At 41.9% G+C, this 27,812-nt stretch overlaps 1 protein-coding gene across 1 annotated transcript in view; it reads right to left on the bottom strand.

Annotated features, from left to right (window-relative positions):
* Positions 1 to 27,812, bottom strand: part of LPCAT1 (lysophosphatidylcholine acyltransferase 1) — a 213,336-nt gene that overhangs the window by 94,532 nt on the left and 90,992 nt on the right. The window lies entirely within an intron of this gene.

Below are 27,812 nucleotides of genomic sequence, written 5' to 3'. Positions count from 1 at the left end.
TGTCTCTCCATATGGTGGGCCTCATCTTTATACAGCCATTTTTCATCAGCACCTACTTACCTAAAGGGTATGATGACTAAGATGCATTAGTCATGTAAATCTGAGTGTCTGCAGTTGTACCTGGCTGTGTTCACAAATGTCTGACAGATCAGCTGGCGTGACCCCCCCCGCCGCAGCAGTCTCAAATGTTACTACAAAATTACAACGCAGCAATGTGATCACTAAAGGTGAGAAGACTGAGGAAATGCTTCCTCCCGCCCGTGGTAAATTGATGACGGCATCTTAACCTATGTAAAGCCACTTGACTGGAGCTCAAGGACTGCTTTTAATTTTTTTTTAAAAAGTATTGTTTTGTTTTATAGTTTTCATCCAGTTATTCAATATTAGATTTTGTCAATAAATATAAAATGCAGACATGTAAAGTTACTAAAAAGTTAATTTGCTCTACCCAATAGTAAAATGTAAAGTGATAAAGACTTAAAAAAAAAAAAAAAATAATTAAAATAATAAACATGTTCTACTCACCTGCTCTTTGCAATTATACTGCACAGAGCAGCCCCAATCCCCCCTGTCTGGGATCATGGCTCCGCCCTTTCTCTGTGTGCCCTCATAGCAAGCTGGTTGCAATGGGGGCACAGGTGTGTTCTCGCACCTGAGCTGTGTCTGTGGAGCTGTACTCCATACACACACAGCGCAGCTTGGTCCCTTCCGCCTCACAGATTTTTAATGACAACAGCAGGAGCCATTGTCCCTGTGTGAAGAGGATGAGAGGAGAGGAGGGATCCAGCCATGCACAGCACTGGATAGATTGGGAGGACAGCAAACTGTAAAACATTTTTTTTTTACCATAAAGTAGTAGTAAATTGCCAAACAAAAACACACACACGTGCATCGCATACTAGCACATTACAAAAGACTCAGACCTTAGAACGGAACACTCCATCTTCACCCAGTCTTCCTCCTGGGTTCACAGGCTTCAGCTGTTTAAATGGCAGAGTCGCGATGACATCACTCACACACATGCTGTCCATTGAGAGTGCAGTGTGCATGCTTCGGAGATGTCACCGGCTGCTATTATAGGAAATATCTCCTAAACCAAGCATGTTTCAGAGATATTTACTGTACCTACAGGTAAGCCTTATTATAGGCTTACCTGTAGGTACAATTAACAACTTTAACGCAGGGAATCCATTAAGGTAAAAAAACAAAAAAAAACAATTGGCCTGTAGAACTACTAAATAACCCTGCTGGTTTACCGAAGACTGACAAATCTTTTAATTTCCTTTCAGAACATGAATATTAAGTGAAACAAGGTCAAATGTATAATACTAAGATAAGCTTATATAATGTTTCCAAAGGGCAGTTTACAAACTGGCTGCTATGAAGTAAGACACAGGGAATGGCACCCTTTTATCGAGATATAGTACAATAAGTGAGCAATGTCACCCTAGGACAAAAAAACGTGTTTACCGCAGAATCACCAGAGGAAAATTTAGGGAAAAAGTGTAAAATGCAGCCACCGCATTGAAAAAAAAACAGTAAGTTACAGTAAAAACCCAAACAAAATGTATAAACAAGCTTTCAGTAAATCATACCTAATTTTCCCAGTATGTGAGGTTATTGGATATTTGCAGTAAGTAACAAAGTACTATGGAGAACTGCCGGAATACAAGCCATTGGCAGAGAAAAGGCTTTAGTGCAGGCACTAACCACAGAAACATTAGTGGTTATATGACCTATAACAAAGGGGATTCACAAGTCGCACACCACTATGACATCATTTCACTCAGCAAACCACCATTACAATTATAAACGGTTGTATGCATTTAGTGTATTATTGTTACCCTTTTAAATGCTTACCACAATGTTTACAGGATAGGACCTCTAATTTTATTGCATTTGCATCTACTATTGTTCCAGTCAAAGTACTTGTAAAAACAACATCATTTAGACCAAAGTGATTTTTTGATTTATTTTTTACAGTAAATGAGGTATAGTATGCTTTCCTAAAGGGTCAGTGCATCCAATAATTTAAGAGCTACTGAAGGTTGCTAATGGGCTAACTCACCCAGCAACTCAAAGGCAAGATCTCTCCACTGACGTATTATTGCACCTTCCTGATAACAAGTCTCATCCCTCCAGCTGCAATCTCTAACCCAGTAAGCAGTGTTTGATGGAGAGGTCCTAGGAACTCCACAGCAGAATTCCTGTGACATGACAAAAGCCAGTTGTGATGGGAAAATAAACCCATCTGCACCAGGCTAAATCTGACCATCAGTTTCGGGTGGAAAATAACCACTTCAATTTAAAAGGGCTCATTTAAACTGAAATGCAAATGACAGCACCCCGGCTTTGTAAGATGCATTTGCTTTTGCCTGGTTTAGGACTGTAGATAGCACTAGGCTAAAAGAGCAATAAAAAATAAAAATAATTTTTTTTTTTTTTTTTAAACAGCTTTATAATTCTTACACTTGGCTGAATAATGAAGTCATAATCAAACATGGCTCTTTGAAGAATGTTTATTGATATTATCCCAATGATCTAATTGATGAACAGCTGGCACACAGCGGTTCCTTTTCACACATTACAAAAGGCATAGCTATTCATTCCTTTCACAAGGCTGGTCCATGACTGTGCTCTCTTGGGAGATGGCAGACAGACATTCACACACAGTCAGTAAGCCTCAGTTATGCATTAATGTACACATCTTTAGACAGAAAAGGTGGCAAAGTTTACACATGCACGCTGCTGAAGCTGCCAGACAGACTGCGGCGGGGTAATCCGCTCCACCAAGCTTCCCGCCAGATAACCTTTACTTTTACATGCATTTGGGATACAAAAGAAACAAAACCCTGGCAGTCTGCTTATCTAACAAACTAACAACTCACTTTTTGGAGCCTTCTAAGTGCAAATTATCTGTAAGTGTAATTACTACTGCATTAAAATAGCTACAAAATGACACATTATAAGAATAAATGCTTGAACTTAAGGGGATAGCACACGTTTAAAAATCATTGAGACAACATCTTGAATTAAATGAAGAAGAAGCATCCAAGAGGTGTTGGGATTAAAGTGATTCTAAAGCTTGTTTATATATACAGTATCTCACAAAAGTGAGTACACCCCTCACATTTTTGCAAATATTTTATTATATATTTTCATGTGACAACACTAAAGAAATGACACTTTGCTACAATGTAAAGTAGTGAGTGTGCGGCTTGTATAACAGTGTACATGTTCCGTCCCTTCAAAATAACGCAAAAAAAAACCCATTAATATCTAAATTGCTGGCAACAAGAGTGAGTACACCCCTAAGTGAAAATGTACAAATTGGGCCATTTTCCCTCCCCGGGGTCATGTGACTCAGTGGTACAAGGTCTCAGGTGTGAATGGGGAGCAGGTATGTTAACGTTCTCATACTTACTCTCTCATACTGGTCCCTGGAAGTTCAACATGGCACCTCATGGCAAAGAACTGAGGATCTGAAAAAAAAGAATTGTTGCTCTACATAAAGATGGCCTAGGCTATAAGAAGATTGCCAAGACCCTGAAACTGAGCTGCAGCAAGAGCATACAGATCATACAGCGGTTTAACAGGAAAGGGTCCACTCAGAACAGGCCTCGCCATGATCGATCAAAGAGGTTGAGTGCACATGCTCAGCATTATATCCAGAGGTTGTCCTTGGGAAATAGATATAGAGTGCTGCCAGCATTGCTGCAGAGGTTGAGGGGGTGGGAGGTCATCCCATCAGTGCTCAGACCATACACTGCATCAAACTGGTCTGTATGGCTGTCATCCCAGAAGGAAGCCTATTCTAAAAGATGATGCACAAGAAAGCCTGAAGTTTGCTGAAGACAAGCAGACTAAAGGACATGGATTACTGGAACCATGTCCTGTGGTCTGATGAGACCAAGATAAACTTATTTGGTTCAGATAGTGACAAGTGTGTGTGGCGGCAATCAGGTGAGGAGTACAAAGACAAGTGTGTCTTGCGTACAGTCAAGCATGGTGTTGGGTATGTCATGGTCTGGGGCTGCACAAGTGCTGCCGGCACTGGGGAGCTACTGTTCGTTGAGGGAACCATGAACGCCAACATGTACTGTGACATACTGAAGCAGAGCATGATCCCCTCCCTTCGGAGGCTTGGCTACAGGGCAGTATTCCAACATGATAACAACCCCAAACACACCTCCAAGAAGACCACTGCCTTGCTAAAGAAGCTTTGTCTCCAGACTTAAACCCTTCTAAGCATCTGTGGGGCATCTTCAAACGAAAGGTGGAGAAGTGCAAGGTCTCCAACATCCACCAGCTCCATGATGTGGTCATGGAGGAGTGGAAGAGGACTCCAGTGGCAACCTGTGAAGCTCTGCTGAACTCCATGCCCAAGAGGGTTAAAGAGGAAGTAAACCCTGATGAGTTTACTTCCTCTTTCATTCCCGGCAAAGGTAAAGCATAATGGACTACTATGCATCGCATAGTAGTCCATTATGTGTCACTTACCTGACACAGGAGCCAGCGAAGTCACCGCTGTCCCCTGTAGTCCGGCGCATCCATCTTCTCGGTGGGTCGCGCTGCTCCGCCGCTGTCATATTGCTGTTGACCGCGGCGCACTCAGTGCGCCTGCATGCCGCTGTCTACGGCGCATGCGCCGTAGACAGCTGCGCCTGTCTTTCGGCAAATATCTCCTAAACCATGTAGGTTTAGGAGCTATTTCTTGGACCTACAGGTAAGCCTTAATCTAGGCTTACCTGTAGGTCAAAGTTGGTTGCAAGGGTTTACAGCCACTTTAAGGCAGTGCTGGAAATAATGGTGGCCACACAAAATAGACACTTTGGTCCCAACTTGGACATTTTCACTTAGGGATCTACTCATTTTTGTTGCCAGCAGTTCAGACATTAATGGCTCGGTGTTGATTTATTTTGAAGGGACAGCAAATTTACATTGTTATACAAGCTGTACACTCACTACTTCACATTGTAGCGAAGCATAATTTCTTCAGTGTTGTTACATGAAAATGTATAATAAAACTGACAAAGATATGGAGGGGTGTACTCACTTTCGTGAGAATATATTACTCTGTGCAATGGTTGGTTTTGCACAGAGCAGCTCCGAATCTTCTAGGGTCCCCACCGAAGCTTCTGGCTCCTCTTCGAAGAGTGCCCCATAGCAAGCCGCTTGCAATGGGGATACTCTTCTGGGCTTGAACCAAAGCCATGCTACCTGTGTTCTAAACACTTGCGCCATGGCTTCCAAAGAATTTGCAGCAATGCTGATCACTGAAACCGTCAGATAATTCCCTCCCGAATCCACAGAGGGGAGCTAATCCCCTCCCCGAGCCACGGTTGCCCGCTCTCTCTCCACTCCGTCTAAAGTTTAACTTCACTTTGGTTTCACTGAACTGAATTGCCGCAAATCCTTTGGAACGCATGGCGCAAGGGTTTGGAACGCATCGCGCTTGTGCAGTGCGGAATTTCTGGCCACAACGTCACTACCGGAGCATTCTACGATGGGGAGAAAAACATGACACTACACCGGTGTAATCCCAGGTGACAGTGCGGTGTTCACAGGACATGATGCGGATACCCGCACAAACACCGCCCACAGCTGCAGGATATGGAAGAAAATACATACATGAGCAGGTACGACAAAAAAAAAAAAGCCATTGTGCACTCTTTGCTGCGTTTCCTAACGAATAAGCCTAACTTTTGAAAGTGAGTGCAGAACCGCTTTAAAGAGCAACTCCACTTTTGTTGCGTCTGGGTGATCTGTGTACATTGTAAGGATCTTAAACTTTGTTGCAGATGACTACCTTTTGTTATTCTGAAGAAATCCCTGTGTGTCTGTACATGTTCAGAGTGAATCTAATGGCAGTAGTTTTATAATGATCAGCTGCTGCACCTGCAGGGCTCTGAGGAAAACTGTAAGGTCTGCATCCCTTTGAGCGTGATTTCCTTTCAGTAGTATCTCACCAAAAATGACGACATTTTTGTTGCCTGGGAAGCCTGAAATTGGACATATCTTAGAGCAGATTTCTGGGAAAATCAGTGAGCCAATCACACAACAACAAGTAATGGCATTTATGGAGGGTGTTCTGTACACCATCTGTGTACAGAACTCCTCCAGGTAGCCATTTTTTAACATTCAATTACAGTATTACTTGTAATTGTGTATAATAAATTATAGACACATATATATATTTATATATTTTTTTATGTGCCATTTTTTCCCCACATTAAAGAGTTACGAGTTAAGAAAAAAACATAAGACTTTAGAACCATCTCATGGTGGCCATACATGGCTCGAAATTCAGCAAGTTCAGCAGAGACTGGCCCAATTTCAATCCATACAGTGCGCCAATATCATTAAAAGTTAATTTATTTCAGTAATTCAATTCAAAAAGTTAAACTAATTTTATATAGATGGGTGGTACACAGAGTGATACAGCTCAAGCATTTTTTTCTTTTACGTTTATGATAAGGCAGAGAGGCAATCAGCCTGTGGCACTGCTGAAGTGTTATGGAAGACTTGCTTTGATAGCGGCCTTCAGATCATCTGCATTGTTGGGTCTGGTGTCTCATCTTCCTCCTGTCAATACCCCACCACAGATTCTCTATGGGGTTTAGGTCAGACGAGTTTGCTGGCCACTCAAGCACAGTGATACTATGATCATTAAACCAGGTGTTGGTACTTTTGGCAGTGTGGCCAGGTGCCAAGTCCAGCTGGAAAATGAAATCGGCATCTCCATAAAGCTGGTCAGCAGAAGGAAGCATGAAGTGCTCTGAAAATTTATCCGGTTGAGGGCTGCGCTGACTTTGGATTTGCTAAAACAAACACAGTGGACCAACACCAGCAGATGACATAGCTCCCCAGATCACGAGGGACTGCAGAAAACGTTGCATTTCATTTAGAAATCAAGGTCCCAGAGCGTGAAGGAAGAGTGGAGAGGTACAGAATCCAAGTTGCATGAGGTCCATTGTGAAGTTTCCACAGTCAGTGATGATTTGGGGAGCCGTGTAATCTTCTGGCATCGGCAGCACTGATCATTGTATCTGACAGCAGGGCAGGCTCCACCGTCAGAAAACAAGACAAAAAATATAAGTCATGGATGACATACATACACAAATACACATAAAAGTAACTATAAAATAGTGAATGATAGTGTAAAATAAGTTAATGGTGAAATAGAATTATCAGATACTAAATGTATACATACCATTGTGTGTATATAACTGAAATACATATATACTCATGGAATAAAACAACTAAAAATTAACTTATTTACAACATCAGTCACTATTTTATATTCACTTTTAATGTGTATATATGTGGATATCAACTAAAATCTTCTGTGTTGTCAGACTTATCATGTCAATTACATTTACTGTATATTTTGTTTTAGTGCCGATGAGAGGGGGGCATTCTAGTCTCGGGAAAGCAGTGGTTGCCCTAAGGGCCAGTTCACACCAGGCGCAGTTCCGTTCAGTTCCGTGTGCTTTTTTTGTGCACTAAAAAATGCATGCACGGTGTTTTCCATGTATTCCAATGGCTCTAGCTCACACCATGCAGTCAGTTTCTGGTGCAGAAACTGACTGGAACTGACTGCATTGGTGCAGAAAAAACGGAACTGCACAGAACTGCATGGAACTGCATCTGGTGTGAACTGGCCCTAAATGTAAAACCCTCAAGTCAAGTAATTTTTTTTTTTTTTTTTTTTTACTAGATTCAAAGGCATCCACCATTTCTGAGGTCCTTAGAGAGATCCCGATACTGACCTTGGCATGATGACACCAAATGTCAGTTGCAAAGAGAACACCAAGCTGTAGCTTTCTGAGAAAGTTAAGGCAGCAATCACCTGCATATGCCTCAAGGAGGATCTAATCACTGGATTCTAATCTGGAACCTCCTGCTATAATGTCATGGATTTGAAGTTGTGGTGGGTGGGGATGCACTTTTTTCTCTACGACAAATCTGCATTTTTGTTATTTTAGATCATGAAAATAAATACACTGTTAATTTTGTGTGTCATTTACATACAGTATATCACTTTTATATGTATATTTGAATTAAATACCCAGTGTTTGCCTGTTTAAATAAACAAAAAAAAAAATAAAAAACGTAATGCTACAATACCTTCCTGTTTATTAGATTTCCATTCCAATACAAAAAAAAAAAAAAAAAAAAAGAGACAAGGTTTTATTAGATTTGATGTCATTGTGTATCGAGCATCCAGAGGTTCCATAGTATTGTATATAGTTAAATAATCGCAATGAAAAAAGGCTCTGCAGTAGACTTTTTGAAAATATATTTAAAATGTTTTTAGTTGTGCTAATAAGATAGAATAACTTTATATGTACTTATATAAACACTGATAATTATGTATGTAACCATCTCCAATCATGTATTAGAAAAGTCTTTATTACTCTCACAAATTATGCTTGTGATAGTAGGAAGTGTAAATGGTTTTCGTGACAGACAAGAACTCAGTCATGGATTACAAAAGGTCACCCCGTGTTTATCTCAGAAATGGGCAGCATGATGATTGCCATATTTCCTAGCCTTTCAAGTAAAAACAATTGCCATAAAAAGACTGACACCAAGAGTTAATATCATTAGAACAATTCTACTTCTCCTTAATCATCTTTCCAAAGCAGTTAAAACGATAGCAAAGAATTGTATTGAGGTTAGAAGCCTCCCGTTTCACCAGCACCTATTTAAATGTCTGTGGTAATTAAGGCATGCTTTATATTTATCCCTCATTAGAAATGCAAACTAGAGCATGCAGATTACAATCCGGTAAAGCACACTTCACTACAGCTGTACATATTATCATATCTAAAAACAAACACATTTATTGCCAGGATGATCTCATCAATAGCAATGCCACCCAGATCATGGCAACTTTCTAGTGATGAGCCCTTGAAGCCAAAGGCTGAGAACTTTTCTGTTTTTCTAGTAAGATTTGCAGCTCCCAAGAGTTCTCACAAAGCCACCAATCACATTAGCTGCTCTCTGACATCGGACAGTTTTCCAATCAGAGCACGCCTTGTAATGACTAGCAAAAGTGTGCCTATTCAAGATTAGGCAAGGTTGTGGAGGTGGGGTGGAAGGTGGAGTGTGCGCGTGCGTGGGTAGGTGTGTGTGTGTGTGTGTGTGTGTGTGTGTGGCCACTTCCAGGCAGGTATAGGATAAGTGTGGAAGACAGTGGGAGAGGTGGGTACAAGTGCAGAGATGCAGGGAATAGAAAGCTGTGATCATGAGAAGAGCGGGGCATTCAGGTGCCATGTTACCTAGAACCACAAGCTGTTTTTTTTTTTTTTGGGGGGGGGGGGGGGGGTTCCTTCAAGTTATAAATGTGTTTTTGCCATCTAAAATGGATATTTCAGCTCTGCACAGTTCACAAAAGAATGAACAGGTCAACATCTTTTTTTAATCTCTCTGGACACATTTTTGTGTTGCGGAAACACATCCTGCAACACACTGTAGCGCACCCTGCACTTTGTATTTCATTGTGGTGAAAAGAATGCAGCAAGACCTATGTTTTAGTGCAGTAGGGTATGCTGAATTCAATTATTTTGAATGGGCTGCTCAACCAGAGATGTCTACCCAGGAGAACAGTTTATAGAGTGATAAGAAAGCGACATGTGCGCCAGCAAAAACTTGGTGCACCCACAGCATCTCACAAAAGTGAGTACACCCCTCACATTATTATAAATATTTTATTATAGCTTTTCATGTGACAACACTGAAGAAATTACACTTTGCTACAATGTGAAGTAGTGAGCATACAGCTTGTATAACAGTGTACATTTGCTGTCCCCTCAAAATTACTCAACACACAGCCATAAATGTCTAAACCACTGGCAACAAAAGTGAGTACACCCCTAATTGAAAATGTCCAAATTGGGCCCAAAGTGTCAATATTTTGTGCGGCCACCATTATTTTCCAGCACTGCCTTGACCCTTTTGGGCATGGAATTCACCAGAGCTTCACATGTTTCACTGGAGTCCTCTTCAATTCCTCCTAGACAGCATCATGAAGCTGGTGGAAAATTGGACCCACTTAGCCATTTTTTCTCCCCAGTGTCACGTGACTCGTTAGTGTTACAAGGTCTCAGGTGTGAATGGGGAGCGGGTATGTTAAATTTGGTGTTACGCTCTCACACTGGTCACTGGAAGTTCAACATGGCACAACTCTGAGGATCTCAAAAAAAAAAAAAAAAAACATGTTGATCTACATGCAGATGGCCTAGGCTATAAGAAGATTGCCAAGACCCTGAAACTAAGCTGCAGCACAGTGGCCAAGACCATACAGCAGTTTAACAGGACAGGTTCCACCTTGCCATGGTTGATCAAAAAAGTTGAGTGCATGTGCTCAAGCATATGTGGCAGCAACCAGGTAAGGAGTACAAAGACAAGTGTGTCTTGCCTACAGTCAAGCATGGTGGTGGGAGTGTCATAGTCTAGGTCTACATGAGTGCTGCTGACACTGGGGAGCTACAGTTCATTGAGGGAACCATGAATGCCAACATGTAAAGTGACATACTGAAGCCCAGCATGATCCCCTCCCTTCGGAGAGGGCAGTATTCCAACATGATAATGACCCCAAACACACCTCCAAGATGACCACTGCCCTGCTAAAAAAGCGGAGGGTAAAGGTGGTCACCAGCTCTGTGATGTGGTCATGGAGGAGTGTTAAAGGACTCCAGTGGCAACCTGTAAAGCTCTGCTGAACTCCATGTCCAAAAGGGTTAAGGCGGTGCTGGAAAAAAAAAATGGTGGCCACACTAAATATTGACACTTTGGGCTCAATTCAGACATTTTCACCATTTTAGGGGTGTACTCACTTTTGTTGCCAGTGGTTTAGACTTTAATGGCTCTGTGTTATTTTGAGGGGACAGCAAATTTACACTGTTATACAAGCTGTGCACTTCACTACTTTACATTGTAGCAAAGTGTCATTTCTTCAGTGTTGTCACATGAAAAGATATAATAAAATATTCCCTTTTGTGAGATACTGTATATTTGTTATGGTTTGAAAAAAGGAGCGCTAAAAATGAACGTAGTAAAAAAAGGAGATGGTGAGCAAACATCTGACATTGTACATTGCCTTTAGAAGAAAAAAAAATAATAATACAGGTGTGAAGAATTACTTCCAGGATTAGGGCTTTCAAGTACAACTTAAATATTTGAAAATGTTCCGAATTAAAATCATAGTGGTGGCAATCCTACTTGCCATGATGGTCCATCAACAAATTCCTGTTCTACGATGACAACACTTCATCTCCTATTTAAGCTCCATCATCGTCACCCCTTCACACAAGTTACCCATGAAGACTACAAGGGGCCATTACAACACACATCACAGACTGTTTTTGCAATCAGATGACCCTACCTAGGGCCAGCCATACAGGGTTCCAATCATAATGGGTAGGCTGAATGCACCAAGTTGATCAATCGATCAACTTGGGTACAACCAGTCTGCCAGATTCGCTAAGGATTATCACAATCGACTGCAATAGCCGCTAGAGATAATTATTGCCTTCTCTTGGAGGGGCCTACCGATCAGCTGTGTCAAATATACACACACACACACACACACACACACACACACACACACACACCACAATTTGTAGATGCTAGAACTTTCACGCAAACCAATTAATATACATTTATTGGGATTTTTTTTTTATATGTTTTTTTTTTTTTTTTTTTTTTAACCAAAGATCTATGTAACTGAATCCATTTTGGTCAAAATTTATGAAGACTTTTTTTTTTTTCTGGAAAATTTAGTTTTATAACAAAGTAAAAAATATTGTGGTTTTTCTTTCAAAATGTTGATTTTTTTCATTTATATTGCAAACAAAAACCCAGTAATTATCAAATACCACAAAAAGAAAGCTCTATTTCTGTGAAAAAAAAAATGAAATAAATTTCAGGCAATTACCAGCTAAAAGTAATGCAGTGCTACATAGGAAGAAATGGCCTGATCATGAAGGGGGAAAACCTTCCGGAGCTGAAGTGGTTAAATGGATAATTTCTATTAAAAGCAAAATACTAAATGTCTTTCATCACAATATAGTAGAAATTGGCAGATGAGGAACAAATGGCTTTAGTAATAGGTGCATGACTAACTTGGTACAAAAGTAAAAATGACCTATTGATTTTTACGCCATGGCTTTATAAAAAGCCACAGGTCTTACCCAACATCCTTATTTAATTTTTAATAACTGCAGAGAGGTACTGGAAAACGTAGTCGTGTGTCTGGAAATCATACCTAAAATAGTTCTGGCATCCATACACCACTCTTTAGAGCAGTACAGCAAGTCTGAATATGCAGCATTTTCCAGTTCACACAGTCTCAAAGGTATTGCAACATTTGGAACACCTAGAACAGAAAGGCTTGGTTCACACTAGGGTGATGCGGGAACCCTGTGAATCCACTGCGGGTTCCTGCATCGCAGTTCACACTCCATAATGCAAACTGCTGGGAGTGTCAATAGAAAATGAATGACACCCCCAAATCAGTTTGTATATGGGGGACATCAGTTCGGAACATGAATCGGATCGCATGGATGCGAACACTGCTGCGATACGAATCTGGTGCGGACCAGAAAAAGGGGTCCTGTGTGAGTTTGGTCCGAATACGATGCAAATTCAGCCATACTATCTGTATGGCTGAAATCGCATTGCACAGACATCGCATGTGATTTGCACTGCACCGGTGTGAACCAAGCCTAAATGTACATTAAGCCACAAAGTTAAATATTCGTGTATAGAATAAAACAACTGTAGCTGGAAAAATCATTTGGAAATTTAGGAGCCACCAAGTCCAATATATAGTAATATGCAGGAGACTCCACTAAACAGCCAGAAAATGTGTTTCTGTTTAAATCAATAGAAGGCAAATCTAAAAATGTCTTACATCTTAATTTGCACGTGTACAGATATTTCCGTAGATTAAAAAAGTGGATTGATGTAAAGGATTACCACATCCATATAATAGTTAGGTCATTTGAAGTAACAGACTTTTAGGCCTCAAGGATGCCCTTATTATTATTGATTTATATAGCACCAACAGTTACGCAGCGCTTTACAATGTATATGGGGGGACAACACAATTAAAGTACAAAAGGTACAGGAGGGCCCTGCTCATAGAGCTTACATTCTAAAGGGAGGGGGTGGTGGTACAAAAGGTAATAGCTGCAGAGAATGATTTGATGGGGGTGGCTTATGCATACTTATGCACTTGTGCATACATCCGTACGAAGGGCCAGCTTTGCCTGCACAGGATGCACAAGTATTCCATGCATCTGCACGCAGGCAGTCCCATTCATGTATATTGGGATGTAGCATTTGCCTAGACACAGCCGCTGGTCCAAATTTGACAGTAATTTTAGTTGCTGGTGTGTGTCCACAACAGCACTCGGAGGGCATGTGTAGTCCTGGATCAGACAATTTTGGGTGGAATTGCATTTTTAACCATTTTGTATCAGCAGACCACCTACTTTTCCATGCAGAAAGAGGCTAATTATTAAAGTGATTGTAAAGGCTCGCTTTAAAAAAATAAAAATAAAATGTTATACTTACCTCCTCTGTGCAGTTGGTTTTGCACAGAGCAGCTGAGATCCTCTTCTCGGCTCCCTCTTCGCTGCTCTCAGTCCCTCCCTCCTATGCGTGCCCCTCAGCCAGCAGTTTGCTACAGGGGGCACTCAAGCCAAATCACAGCTCCGTGTATCCATTCAGACACGGAGTCTTGACTTGGCCCTGTCCCTTCTCTCCCCTGATAGGCTTACTGACTTTGACTGACAGCAGCGGGAGCCAATAGCTCTGCTGCTGTCTCAGCCAATCAGGAGGAGTGTACTGGATGGCTGAGGGGATCATTGACATCACTGCAGAGAAAAGGAGATCAGGTAGGTAATTGGGTGGTGCTGGGGTGGGGGGCTACTCCACAGAAGGTTTTTTTATCTTAATGTATTGAATGCATTCAGATAAAAAAAAAATCCTTCTGCCCTTACAACTCCTTTAACAGTAGACAACAAAAATCCTAATTGCGCTTATACTGTATATAAAGTTTATATACATATGCACATATTTATATTATGGCTACATACTTTACTGTAAAGTGGAGACAACCCGTGCTGTACACCTATGTCAAGGAAAGTACCCTAAACATGTCTACTGCAGTCTTGGTTACCCCTTAAACTGGATATACACTATACAATCTTCTATAGATTTTTTTTCCTTTAGAATTACCAAAACTATATGAGGTCAAACCTTAAGAGTTTCAATTTGTATGCAATCAGGCAGGCCCTTCTACTACATGGTTTTGGTAAATCTAAAGGAAATCAAACAAAACTTGCATAGTGTATATGGGGGCCAAGTCTAAGGCTGGCCATAATCTGAGCAATTTTCTTTCCTGCAACCACGGACAGTGTTGACAGGGGAATCCCTTCCATGGAGAAATTGTGTAAATTGTGGCAGGGAGCCGCTAGCATCAATCACATGTAAAATCTGGCAGGTTGGTTGTATCCAAGTTGATCAACTTGGGTACAGCCCACCCATACATGAGTGATCAGTGCACTTGATGACATGACAATTGATGTTTGAAAATACTTAGTTTTGTTTGCTTTTAACATTCGATTTTGGAATTATGAATGAAAAGCACATAAGCTTGTTGAGGAAAAAAAATTTCGCCTCACTGCAGTTGAAAGAAAATGTCGATTTGAACCCACTAATGACCAGAAAATCAAAAAATGCTCTGAACATGAAAAGTTAAAATGAAATTCTACCAGTGTATGACCAGCTTTAAAGATGGCTGTTTTGATTGCTAATAAATACTAAAAAAATGTAAGTTTATTTTACTCACAGCAGTGCCCAGACCAGATACCGAGGTAAAATGTCAAATCGTTATAAGAAAGCGTTAGAAATCCTCACTGTACGCCATTCACAAAGCAGCATAATGCATTTTGACAAAGAAAAAAAATCCACTGTGATTTCTAAATGCTGCCTACTGTAAATCTTTAATGTTCAATAAATCATTTTTAGTTTTACAGCTATATCAATTTGTCCAAATGCTGATTTGATTTAAAAAAGGGTCAATGTATTAATCCTGATCTCTGCAGATGCCCGAATTAAAGACATATTACCATGTAAAAAATTGGTTACATTTGAACATATATAATTTATGGAGTACCTATACAGGACCTAGCTGCAGAACTATGTTAAAGTGGTTATATACAAATTTTTTTAACTTTTACCTACAGGAAAGCCTATAATAAGACTTACCTGTAGGTAAAAAAAATATCTCCTAAACCTGTACGGTTTAGGAGATATTCCCCTCGGTATGCGCCGCTGACTGCAGCGGCGCATGCGCACAAGGGGATTCTCGGCCTGAAATCCGTCAGTGGCCGACCGGCCGGAATTAAATCTCCCACGCGCATGCGCGGGAGTGACGATATCGTGGAGCCGCGATACCCGGAAGAAACGCAGAGGGAGCATGTCAGCTCCAGTGGCGTGGATCGGGCCAGATGTCGGGGCCTCGTTCTAAGGTAAGTATTTCATAATAAGCTAGTATGCGGTGCATACTAGATCATTATGCCTTTTGCTTTGCGGGTGTTAAAAAAATAAATAAAAAATAATTAGCGGGTTTACTACCGCTTTAAAGTGGTCGTAAAGGTATTTGTTCTCTGCATTCTCCGAGTGCAGCTCCCCCTCTATACCATTTTATCCTTACCTGAGACTGATCTCGATCCAGCGATGTGTATGAGAACAGCAGCTCGCTGGGCTCTCCTAACTCTAACACAATGGGGAGCAACTGTGGAGGAGCGGTGGAGGAGCGGTAAACACACCGCTCCTTCACCGCTCCAAAGAAGCTGCTGGCAGGACTTTTTTCTGACGTCCTGCCAGCGCACCGCTGTAGTGTGAAAGCCCTCGGGGCTTTCACACTACACACAATGGTGCAGCTTCTTTAGGGCGGATTGCAGGCGCTATTTCTAAAGCTATAGCGCCTGCAAAACGCCCTGGTGTGAAAGGGGTGCAAGGCCCCTTTCACACTGGGGTGGTTTTCAGGTGCTACATCGATAAAAATAGCGCCTGAAAAAACTGGCCCCTTTCACTCGAATGTGAAAGCCAGAGGGCTTTCACACTGGAGCGGTGCGCTAGCAGGACGGTAAAAAAAAGTCCTGCTAGCCGCATCTTTGGAGCGGTGAAAGGAGCGGTGTATTCACTGCTCCTACCCATTAAAATCAATGGGACAGCGCGGCTATACTGCCGGCAAAGCGCCGCTGCAGCGACACTTTGCGGGAGGTTTTAACCCTTTTTCGGGACGCTAGCGGGGGTTAAAACCACCCCGTTAGCGGTCACAGACTGCCGCTAAAACGATGGTAAAGCGCCGCTAAAAATAGTGGCGCTTTACCGCCAACGCCCGCACCGCCCCAGTGTGAAAGGGGCCTAACAAACTTGGCTGAGAGCAGCAGGAGCCATTGGCTTCTGCTGCTGTCAGTCAAAACCTGCGAGCAGAGAGTGGAGAGAGGGGCCAAGCAGGGCTGTCTGAATAGGAAGCTGCGTCCTATGGGGACACACAGCCAGGGCGGGGAGCCAGGAGCGCCAGTAGAGGACTCTAGAAGAGGAGAAGCTAGGCTGCTCTGTGCAAAACCATTGCACAGCACAAGTATGACATGATCATGTTAGGGTCACTGACTCATTAATTCACCTAACACTAATGACACCTGTTTTTTTTTTGCAAAATCTTTATTACATTTTCCATTAGCATACAAAATTAGCCCACACAGGGGCCAAAGCTTTGCCCACGCAGGGGCAGTTCTTCTGATGCGGCAACATACCGCAACAGGGCACAACATAAACAAATTAACTTATACTATAACTACAATGTGGGGAGAGGTTCAGTTCAGGAGAATCTGTGCTCAAATTGGTACCAACAGGATAATGCAACATGAGAGTAGTTGGGTCAATATACTAAACAGACTAGAGATATATTGTTAATATAGGAATTGGTCTAGCCAACAGGTCCATACCTTTTCAAATTTTTGTGGGTAACCCCTGCCCGAGTGGGTGGCTTTATACAGGGGAAAACTGGCATTCAGTAGGCTTTTCCAAAATCTGACAGAGGGGGGAAGATGATTGTTTACCTGTTTACTACTAAAGCCAACTAAGCCCAACTCTAGTCAAAACTAGGGATAGAACCAGTGTCAGTTTTTACCACTTTGTCTTTGTTGGGAAATGTCAGGTTTTCTTTTTGTTGTGTTGCACCAGTGACTCCCATATTTCATGTCCCAGTGTTGCAAGGATTAAAGCTAGTCATATAACCCCGATGGCACAGGCAGAGATAAAAACCGAACATTAGTTCTATCCCGCTGCTTATATAAATCCCTATATAGCTGAATAGTATGGGATCCCTTATACTGCTGGGTACCATAGCTGTTGCATGTCCTCAAAACATGGGTGTCTTATTGTAGTGTTAAAGTGTATGTAATCCCTACATATACCACTGAAGTGTATTATTAGATCTTTTCGCAAAGTGCAAAAAACCTGCCTGTACACTTTGCCTACGCTGATTGATCAGTCAGTAGTGTTCATTATTCTTGCCATGGAATTGAAGAACTAAGCTCTAACAAGCAGGGCCCTCTGATTCCTTCTGTATTGAATTGTATTGTAACTGTACTGTCTGCCCTCATGTTGTAAAATGCTGCGGAAACTGTTGCCGCAATATAAATCATGTATAATAATAATAACTCCTCCCTTTATGAGGATGGGGAGGGGGTTCTGTATTCCTAACATATTTCCTGCCCTAAGGTAAAGTCATCGCTCATTCATACCTAAAATGCAGCAAGTGAACATTACCAACCTAAACTCTAAACGCAATCACCACATGGAAGACTGGATTTACTCTAGTGGCAGAGCTTGTGCATCCCCTGAAAAGTGATATAAGGGGGAAAAAACACAGGCAGTGGGAGGAGACGAGTGTTGTATTAAAATGATGACTTTAATAATAGGATAAGATTCAAAACACTTACAAGATGATAAAAAATGCATGCTCATCAAAGTCTTGGCATGCCACATGGCTCTGCGGGTCCGCCCGCTGTTCCGGGTAGCTGGAAAGGATTGGATAGCTGGCTGGATGGAATGGATCACAGTGTTTCTCCAGGAACCTCCACGCTGACCCGGGAACAACATTACCAGCATCTGATTGGACCAAGGCAGGAAGGCAGGGCTGGAATCTTGTCAATCAGGGCTGCAGCGGTGAAGGCCACGTGCGCAGAGCTGGCTGCTCCTTCTATTGACCTATTGGAATAGCGATGGGACCCACAGAGCCATGTGGAATGCCAGGACTGCACTTTACTTTGAGGAGCATACATCTTCTAACATTTTGTAAGTGTTTTTAATATTATCTTATTAAAGTCATCATTTTAATACTATACTCAGGTCGGCGCCTTCCCCTCCCTGTTTTCTTTCCTTTACACGACTTGCAGAGTTCTAGACACACTCTGAAGGATGGCTGCCTTCCTTTTTAACCCTTAATACCCCTTTCTTTCCAGCCACCCAACTGATGGATACATGACCATCCAGCGATAAGCACTGGATTTTTTTCAGACACATTTGACAGGCAGAGAGGAAGCAACGTGTCATCTCCTTACTGCCTGTTCTAAACTCAAAATGATGATCCACTGCAGATCGTTCTTCAGAGGAATAGCAAGCTCTGCCACTAATGTAAACCCAGCATTAGATGGGGTAGATGCACTTGTGTTTTTTTCCAGGCTATTTTCCCTTATTTTTGTTTTTTATTCTCTAAAATGAGCAGCATGCAATAGGGGGTGGTTAACTTTTGCCATGGCTGTAGCATGTGTACTCCCACAATTTAGCAGCCTTTGTAGCCAGCTTAAGGGGGTGTTAAAATGCAGCTCAACCGTGTTTTTCTTGCACTACCACCACGCCAGATGTAAGCAAGCCCTAAGGACTGCTAAGCTACAAATATTACCATTTTCTTCTTGCATTTAGACAGACTTTAAAAATCAATCCTTTAGGCAATTTGGCACCAGCAATCACAAGCATTCCCAGCAATGACTACAGTAAAAAAAAAAAAAAAAAAAAAAAAAAAAAAGTTAAGTTGTATTACACATCCACTTAGAACTTGATTTTCTAAAATATCCCACACTAGCATGGACTTCCATCTCTGCCTAACACCAGTCTTAGGTGTTCTGTTTCCCCGCTGGTTCCTCTAATTAAAGAAGATGCTTTCGAAGACTTTTTTTGTTTGTTTTTTTTAAGTGCAAGCTCCAGTGCTGTCATTTATAAGTCCTTCCTACACAAGTAAGCCGCTGTCTTGTAACAATCATGTGCATGTCAAGAGTCGGAACACCCAATAGGTCTCATATTTCTGGGTCAACCAAAATGAGCAAGGTTGGTTTCACACGGGCATTCCATTTTTTAGTTCAGTTATGGGGGTTTTTTTTTGTAAAAGAAAAGGATCACAAAAACGGATACAGATGTCAATTTTAGGAGCCAGGAAGCAATCCGTCGCGTCCTGGTACCACGCCGACAGCTGAATATAAAGGGGGGGGGGTAATTAAAAAACGGCATTGGGCTCCCCCTCCCCAGGTCCATACCAGGCCCTTAACACAAGAGCTGGTTTCTGACAAGTCCTTTATTAATAGCTCCCGCCGACATCTTCTCCCAATGCAGTCTTCTCCTTTCCCGCTAGAAAACAAAAAAGCTGCTGCTGTTCTGTTGCTGTCTTCCTCCATTGTGTTGTCGCCCGCTTTCTGGCATCTGTTATATAGCTATGGGGTGTGGCTATTCGATGACGTCCCCTAAAGAGCCTGCCCCTTTGACGTCAAGGGTGGGCCCTTGAGGTGACGTCATCGTATAGTCAGGCCCTATGGCTATGAAACAAATGCCAGACAGGGTTTTCTTCCATCTTACAAAATGGAGTTTAGCAGAGTTAGATGTCAGCGGATGATCCGGTAACATTCACTAGCCCATGAGATACATGTATGCAATTTTTTTTTTTCATCCGCCAACGGATGGAGGAAAAAAAACGGACAAACGGAACGCCCATGTGAAAGGACCCTAAATTGCACAGCAATCCTTAATTTCTTTTTTGGACTTTGCACGCTCAAAACCCATAATGGCATCTCCCATTTTATATCTCCACAAACACGCCATAAAAGTTATATAGGAGGAGGATATAAAGATTAGGGTATCGCTGGCTTGTTTTTAAAGGTGGAGGCTCTGGAACCATCAATCTGACCCCGACTTCACTACCGAGTCACTAATTTGGAACAAGCATGCAGCCACTGCGGTCTGAAGAGTGTCAACTGCTTTCTGGCAAGTGTACAAGGGACAAATTGTCAGAGTCCAGTGACTCACTAGGTAGTGATGTCAGGAAACGTTGAAACCTTTCAAGTATTACTTGTCACCTGTGTTCCCATCTAGGAATTTTTGCTTCACTTCCTTTTAAGGTGACAGGCATCCCAACAGGAATAGAGGGTAAAAGTGGGTACGGTATTTGACATGTGATATGTTCTTAACCCTTCTCCATCCAAGATAAAAAAAAATATATATATATATATATATATCTGTTTTGGTTAGAGTTAAGATTTAATGTGGTTGTAAAGGCACAAGATTTTTTTTTTTTTACCCTTGTCTCCGAGGGGACTCGCACTCCTGATTAGCTCCTGCTGCAAAAACCCAAATCACAGCCATTGGGCCAATCAGGAGATGTAGGGGGCGGAGCCAACCATAAGCTCTGTGTGTGTGATTGGACATACAGAGCCGTGGATCTCTTTAATATCGCTTTCATTGTTCTGTTAATTTGGGTGGCTGTGACAGGCCTTGTTTACACCACGATTCAATTAGTCACATTTTCTAATCCTAATATAGAACAATTTTCTGAAATGTAACGCAACTTGTCCTGTAAACACTATAAATTTATTGTTCTTGCAATGACTTTTCCTCTGTACTGAATAAAAAAAATTATTCTTTCACACTAAAAGCCAGGAAAAAGAGCATTTATCATAGTATGCACAACAATAACAGCAGGTACAGCGTGTTTGGGTTGGATTTTGGGGGAGATTGATCAGCTGGCATAGTGCATCCAGCTGTGAGCACACAGCAGCAGACCGCTCTTTTCAAGAGAGGAACTCATTACCCAGACAGTGAATGGAGCACCATAAAAAGAGTAAAGAACTGCAAACGTAAGATTTAAACCCACACATCAGGCAGATACTGTAAAAATGTATTTCTCTGAAACATGAACATTTTGAGTGTCCTTGCAAGGCATCTGCCATTAGCCCTGTTGCCAATGCTCAATATACTTGTATGAACTAAAATGCAGTGATGCACTTTATTGGCCAGTTTATGGTATTAAAGATGCAAGCTTTCAGGATGCCTTATGCTGAGTACACACAGGCCGAAAATGGCCAGTTCAGCGGGAACAGGCCAACAGCTGTCTGTCCGACTAACAACCAGCTTTTGTCTAAAGGGACATGCTGGAAAACCAGCATCAGATCTGTGCTTCCAGCCAATGGCTGCAAAACATGGAGTACCCATGTCAGAATACAAAGGCACAGCAGGGGTGATTGCTTGTGTTGGGGTACAGCATTCTGCTGTCTTTTTTTTCTGCCAACTGGGTTGAATGCAAAAAAAAAAAAAAACACAAACACACACACAAACACACACACAAACACACACACAAACACACACACACACCAGTGTGTACTGGGCTTTAGACCCCTTCTGAAGGTTTTTAACCATTATGAAACCCACGTATTTATACACAGAGGTATGAGTATCTATAATAGATTATATATTAATGATTTTAAAACTAAAAAAAAATTCCTTAACACTTGAGTGTGAACGGCTATTGTAATTGATTGGGCTATAGCGTTTAGAAGTCTGGAGTTAAAAAAAAAAAAAATTAAAAAGAGAGGAAGAACAACTCTCCCCTCCTTTTCCCAGGGCTAATTTCATTTTTAAACCCCTTGATGGAGGGGCCGCCAGGTCCTTTCCCCTCCAGCCACTTAGGCCCACTTTGCATATTGTGTAGCAGAAATGAGCGTTCCTGCTCGCAATTTTTGTTGCGCCATATGTCATGCATAGAGCAGCTCATTCACTCCAATGGTCTGCCCTATGCACATTTGTTCCCCAAAAGAAGCTCCTTTTTGTTGACAAACTTAGCACGATATTTCAACAAGTTTTTTGTCATGATTGCTGCAGAATTGCACCGTTAAGAATAATGGCACCCATATTTGTGTCTTTCCGCAATTTGAAATCTGAGAATGCCACAATTCTGCCCACAAGTCCAAATCACGTAATGTGAATGGGGCCTTGGTGGAAGCCAATATTTCCTGGGATATCGGATCTCAGGAGGCTGTTGGAGAAAAGCCAACATCATTCTTGCCTAGAGGAGAAAGAAGGTGGGGGCAGGATGGAGCAAACATTTCCCCAAAAACGGGTAAACAAAAAAAAAAATAAAGGGGTTAGCTTTAAAGTATGCAGAGAGGAGCTTGTTGCAATGCTGCAAAGTCTTTTTGCTGTTAAAAGGAGATGTAAAGCCAAACCTTGTTTGTCTGTACTTCTGCTGTGGATCACAGGAGTGCAGGTCAGTCTGCACTCCTATGACCTGTTTTCAGCAGACAGCGGGGCTGAAGACTGCTGTCATCTTGACATCACAGAGCTGGTCCAGGTTGGGGCAAGATCGTGACAACATGGTCGGGATCCACTAACAACATTGGGCCGGCACCTGGCTCAGCCTCTCAGCGAGCTGCTGAGAGCCTGGACCAACCGATAACGCATGCGCCCCCCCCCCCCCCCCACACACACACACACACACAGGATTTCTGGGCTGTGGACAGAGCAGAGAGCCGGTGACTGACAGTCACCGACTCTCTGCTCATGGAGCTCTCAGGGAACCATAGCGATCAGCAGTCTTTAATTCTCAGTCTTAGAGCCGGTGGGGGACAGATGCAGCCTTGGTACTTACCTAGGTACTACCTAGTATGATTCTTGAAAAAATAAAAAATCCACTACTTCTCTTTTAAAGGTCTGCTTTAGACGGCTTTCACACCAAGCCGCCCATAGAGTCGGTGGTAAAACGCCTCTATTTTAAGCAGCGTTTTGCCGTTGGATTTGCCGCGCATTTTGGCCGCTAGTAGGAGTTAGGCAGGAGTGTGAAAAAAAAAAAAATGCACTATTTCAACGTCAGGAAATGACGTGATTTAGGGCGGATCTATATAGGTTACCATAATAACCTGGCGGGACCTGCCTCCGTCGCCGCTCGTTATTATGGCAACTTGTTAACTAATCAGCACTGCAGCTGCAGTGCTCATGCACAAGATTGAGGGGCGGAGTTACCCAGCATGCACCTCCCCATCACTAATCCAGGAAGAGGATGCGATTGGGCTTCACATGCCCACAATCATCATGGCAACAGCCAGAAGATTATTTTATAAATCGCAAGCAGAAAAAAGGGATAGAAGTCTGAGCCACTAGCAAACACATACACATACATACATATACACACACATACAATATTATATATATATATATATATATATATATATATATATATATATATATATATATATATATATATATATATATATATATATATATACACACACACACACACACACACACACACACACATTACACACACACACACACACACACATATGCCGGTTAACTCCGCTTTAATGGCAGGTTGTTTATTCTTTTCAAACCTTAAAAACTTTTTTCCCTCCCCATTCTTTCACGTTGACCATGTTCACTAAAGTCAGATTAATCAATCTCCCTGGACCTCTGTCTTCTTGAAACATGGGACAGTGGACATCATCTGAGAGCAAGACGGTGATAATAAAGCCTTCCCAAGATGCATCTGTGGGGGCCTTGGTTATATCACCAGTATCTCACCCAACCATGAAATAGAAAAATAGTAATTTTAAAAGAAAAAAAAGTGTTTAACTCATGACTAAGAGGATTTCATATCAGCCTGCAGATCTGTAGGCTGATGTGGTTTTTAGTGACAGGGGAAAGGTTCACTCCGAGTTACTTAGTATACAAGACTTCATGATGCTTTGGATTCCTTCTTCAAGCTTTATACAAAAAGCATAAAAAAGGGTTCTAGTGTATCCCAAAAGCTGGCATCTTTAAAATGAATCTCTAAATTTTACTTTATCTATGCATCTGTGTGTCCATGTGGATGTTTCTAAATGAAGCCTTGCCTTCTGTTTTTCAATTTCATGAGAAATACCGGATGATATTGAGTTGCATTAGAATTGTTGAAAAGTGATCAGTGACAGACTTGCCTCATTTCCTACGAAATCAGCATATTAGAGAGATTATATATAAAATATACAAAGCTTTATTTTAATCAAAAAATAGGTCGTCCAAGACTTGCTTTGAGTATGGATTGTGCCAAATACCACTACAGAAACAAACACTGTTATATTAAAGCATTAAAACCACATCAGCATCCAGATTCTTTATACACTAACCCCTATGAAATAAGAACGAATTCTTATCTAATCTCAATCTCCATTATAAAAAAGTATCATCATCAGTACAACAGTACAAAGAGCAACATGCCTTCTTTCAAGAGTTAAAACTTGGTATTCCATTTTTAAATGACATCTAAGTCATAAAAATGTAGCCACCAGCCTTTTATACAGAATCCTTGGAAGGACACAAATGTTCATACTGAATGTCTGGACTCGTGTTTTACATGTATGCATCACTTTGCGATGCCATTATTTACATTTCCTTCAAGAAGCAACATATCTGTACAGTAATGCCTCATTCTTAACTTGTCAATCAATGACATTAATTCATTGTTAATTATCACAGGAATAGAGTTAAAGATGAGAGTAATTATTGTATATTGTTGCACTGCCAGATATAATCTCCGCCTTGCAGCTCTTTCCAAGCATTCATTTCAATAAAAGATAATTCCTGTTTAACGTAACCAAATAATTATACAGTACTGCACATTATTTAAATGACCAGTGATCGCCTCTGTATCATTTTTTTTAATAGAAGATAGGAACAGTATTCCATTCTCTCAAAGACATTTTACTCGAAGTGTCCCACATCTTGTGTGCTATTCAACAGTGTGATGTACTTGGGCACGGTGCAGCACTTGCAGTTTCTTGGTTGGTGTTTTACCTATTGAAGGATGCAGCAATCCACAAGATCTTCCTCATTCAAGTAATGAATGGGCACATGCTGGAAAGTAAGTGGAATGCATCATCATCCCCCAGCATGTTTCTACCTGAGAGGTTTCCAAAAGGGTTGAAGTCTGCTTCTCTCTCACCCAAAAGCTGAATAAACACAAAATTAGGAAAGCCATGTGCACACTAGTAGACGGAATCAGTAATCCACCTATTTGATCCAGAATCGGCCTGGCAACCTAAGAATCACAACCTCTGTTGAAGTGTTTCATGCGGTTAAGATCTACATGCTAAGAAAATTCAAAGTCATAATGTAAGCGAATTCCAGGAATAATTTGTATTGCATAATTGCATTGGTCCAGCTTGGCACAGTGCAAGAATGCATTACAGACAGTTCCTAGGTTACAAACAAGATAGGGTTTGTAGGTTTGTTCTTAAGCTGAATTTGTATCCAAGTCGGAACAGGTCAATTTTTTTTGTGTAGCTCCACCTCCAGCCAAAAAAACAGTTTACATTTTTTGGATAGGACAGGGAAGGATAACACCCCTATAACATTTGTTTTGGTGTCTGTACCCCTGTTCAGAAGATTTCACCTCACTTTCTGTCCCTATGACAATTGGATTTTGAAAATTTCGGGTTGTTGTGGAAACAAGGATGGGTGATAAAGCTTCAGTGGCGACACTTTTCCCACGATAACCCTTACAGGAGGTGATTTCCCTTCCCAGGGGTAGATTTCCCCTCACTTTCTGTGTTCTCCCTCCGTTTGTAACTAGGGGACCACCTGTACTCATACCCAATGGACCACTGGGGAAGCTGAAAATCTCTACAGTAGTCAGTGCTAAAAAGGTGATTGCTGTAATCTTCTGGGTCCTTCTCAGGTTCTTTGCAAGCCACTACCCTATTGCACACTGACCACATGGAGTCATTTGCTTGGTACCGCCATTCATACCTTCTATTTTTTTTTTTTATCCAGTGAATACAAGTTTACCTCTACTTGGAGTAGGTAGAGATTGTGATGCCCCCGACACTTTTCTTCCCCTCATCTAATCAGGGAATGCCTTATATTGATTATTAAAAAAAAGAAAAGAAAAGAAAAAAGTCATTCTATGAATGGCAGCAATGTTAACAAACGACCCCTTGTTATCAGTGGAGAGAGCGAGAGAACTGAATATTCAGTTCAGTTTCAGGCACCAGTCCACAAGTAGGATGTTGTGGAACCTAAAAGAAAGAGGAATGCAACTGAAAAGGGGCATTATAGGGGTACATGAGTGGCACGCAGCAGGAAAGAGGCAGAGGCTAGGAGCTCCGTGAACTGTTAGCGCTTCCCTGGGGCTATACAGACACCCTTTCACAGCATCTGCAGCCCGCACCCCCGGCGGAATGATCAGCGCATGCCTGGATCCTACCTGCTTTGGGTGAGGGAGCAAAGCAACATGTCCTAAGATGGCGCCCGGCCTGAAGAGAGACAGCCACGTTCTCAGGCTGCAGAGGCATCCCCAACACACTCCATGGGAGACTGAGTATGCTGTACAACTCACAAAAGCTTATCTGGATGAAAGTTTTACTGTCATGTATGACAAGATAGCACAGAAGTTTCAATCAGAGCTGCACAAATCCACTAACACCCTATCCCTGGAGATAGCAGCATTAGGTACCAGGACTGATTTATTAGAAACAAAACATGATGAGCTCAGCCTAGCCTACACTGATCTCAGGCAAGACAACGAATCCCTTTCTGAAACTGTGATACAGCTCCAAGCCCACATGGAGGATCTGGATAACAGGAACAGACACAGCAACCTCATGGTGCAAGGGGTCCCATAGACTGTAATGGATCTTCTTCCTGCAGTACAAAAAAACTGTTCAATTCTCTGCTCCCCGATTTTCCTTTGTCAGCATTTACCTGCAACAGGATTAATAGAGTCCTGCATCCTAAATCCATCCTTAAAAACCCCAGAGGGACATTGTGCTCTGCCTTAAAGATTTACAGATTTAAAAGGAAGAAATCCTCAGGGCCTTCCGCAATATTCTCAATATACAATATGAGGACATTTCTATCCAAATATACCCTGACATACCGCCTACCAACCTGGATAAACGCAGGCGGATGAAAGAGGTCACTTCTGTTCTTCAGTTCGCCAGGATTCGGTATCACTGGGGGATTTCCATTTAAGCTGCAGGTTCCCCACAATGGCACGACATACACAGTCACCACGGTTCCAGAGGGTAAAGTGCTCTTGGTGAAGTTGGGTCTCCTCGACAAAGCTGTGCTTCCTAGGCTACCTTCCAGTCCACATTTATCTCCCATCTGGGCTAAACCATCTCCAAGATGGGATTGTCTGAGTCAACATTAACACTTGCTTCTCCCCCCTCGTGTTTTTTTCCCCCTCTTTCTTTTAAGGTTACGGACAACCAAACAAAGCAGGTATGCTCATTAACCACTGGACACTCTCCTGGCGGTGCTAAGGTCCAGTTGCCCCTGTTTGACTGTCCACCTACTCTAATTCAGTGCCTACCTGTTGGCTCCACCACGGATCAGGAGATCCTGTCCCGAAGGACCCCTACAGGTACCTAAAAAACTCAGTTGCTTGGAACAATTTTTTCCACAGCTACACTTCATTGGAGTAA

This window comes from Lithobates pipiens, unplaced genomic scaffold (assembly GCF_037356315.1).
Source record: "Lithobates pipiens isolate NorthernLeopardFrog02 unplaced genomic scaffold, aLitPip1_a1.2 Scaffold_19, whole genome shotgun sequence".
NCBI classification, from domain to species: Eukaryota; Metazoa; Chordata; class Amphibia; order Anura; family Ranidae; genus Lithobates; species Lithobates pipiens.
The sequence above is the reverse complement of the archived record's forward strand: the minus strand, read 5'-3'. Positions and strand labels throughout refer to the sequence as shown.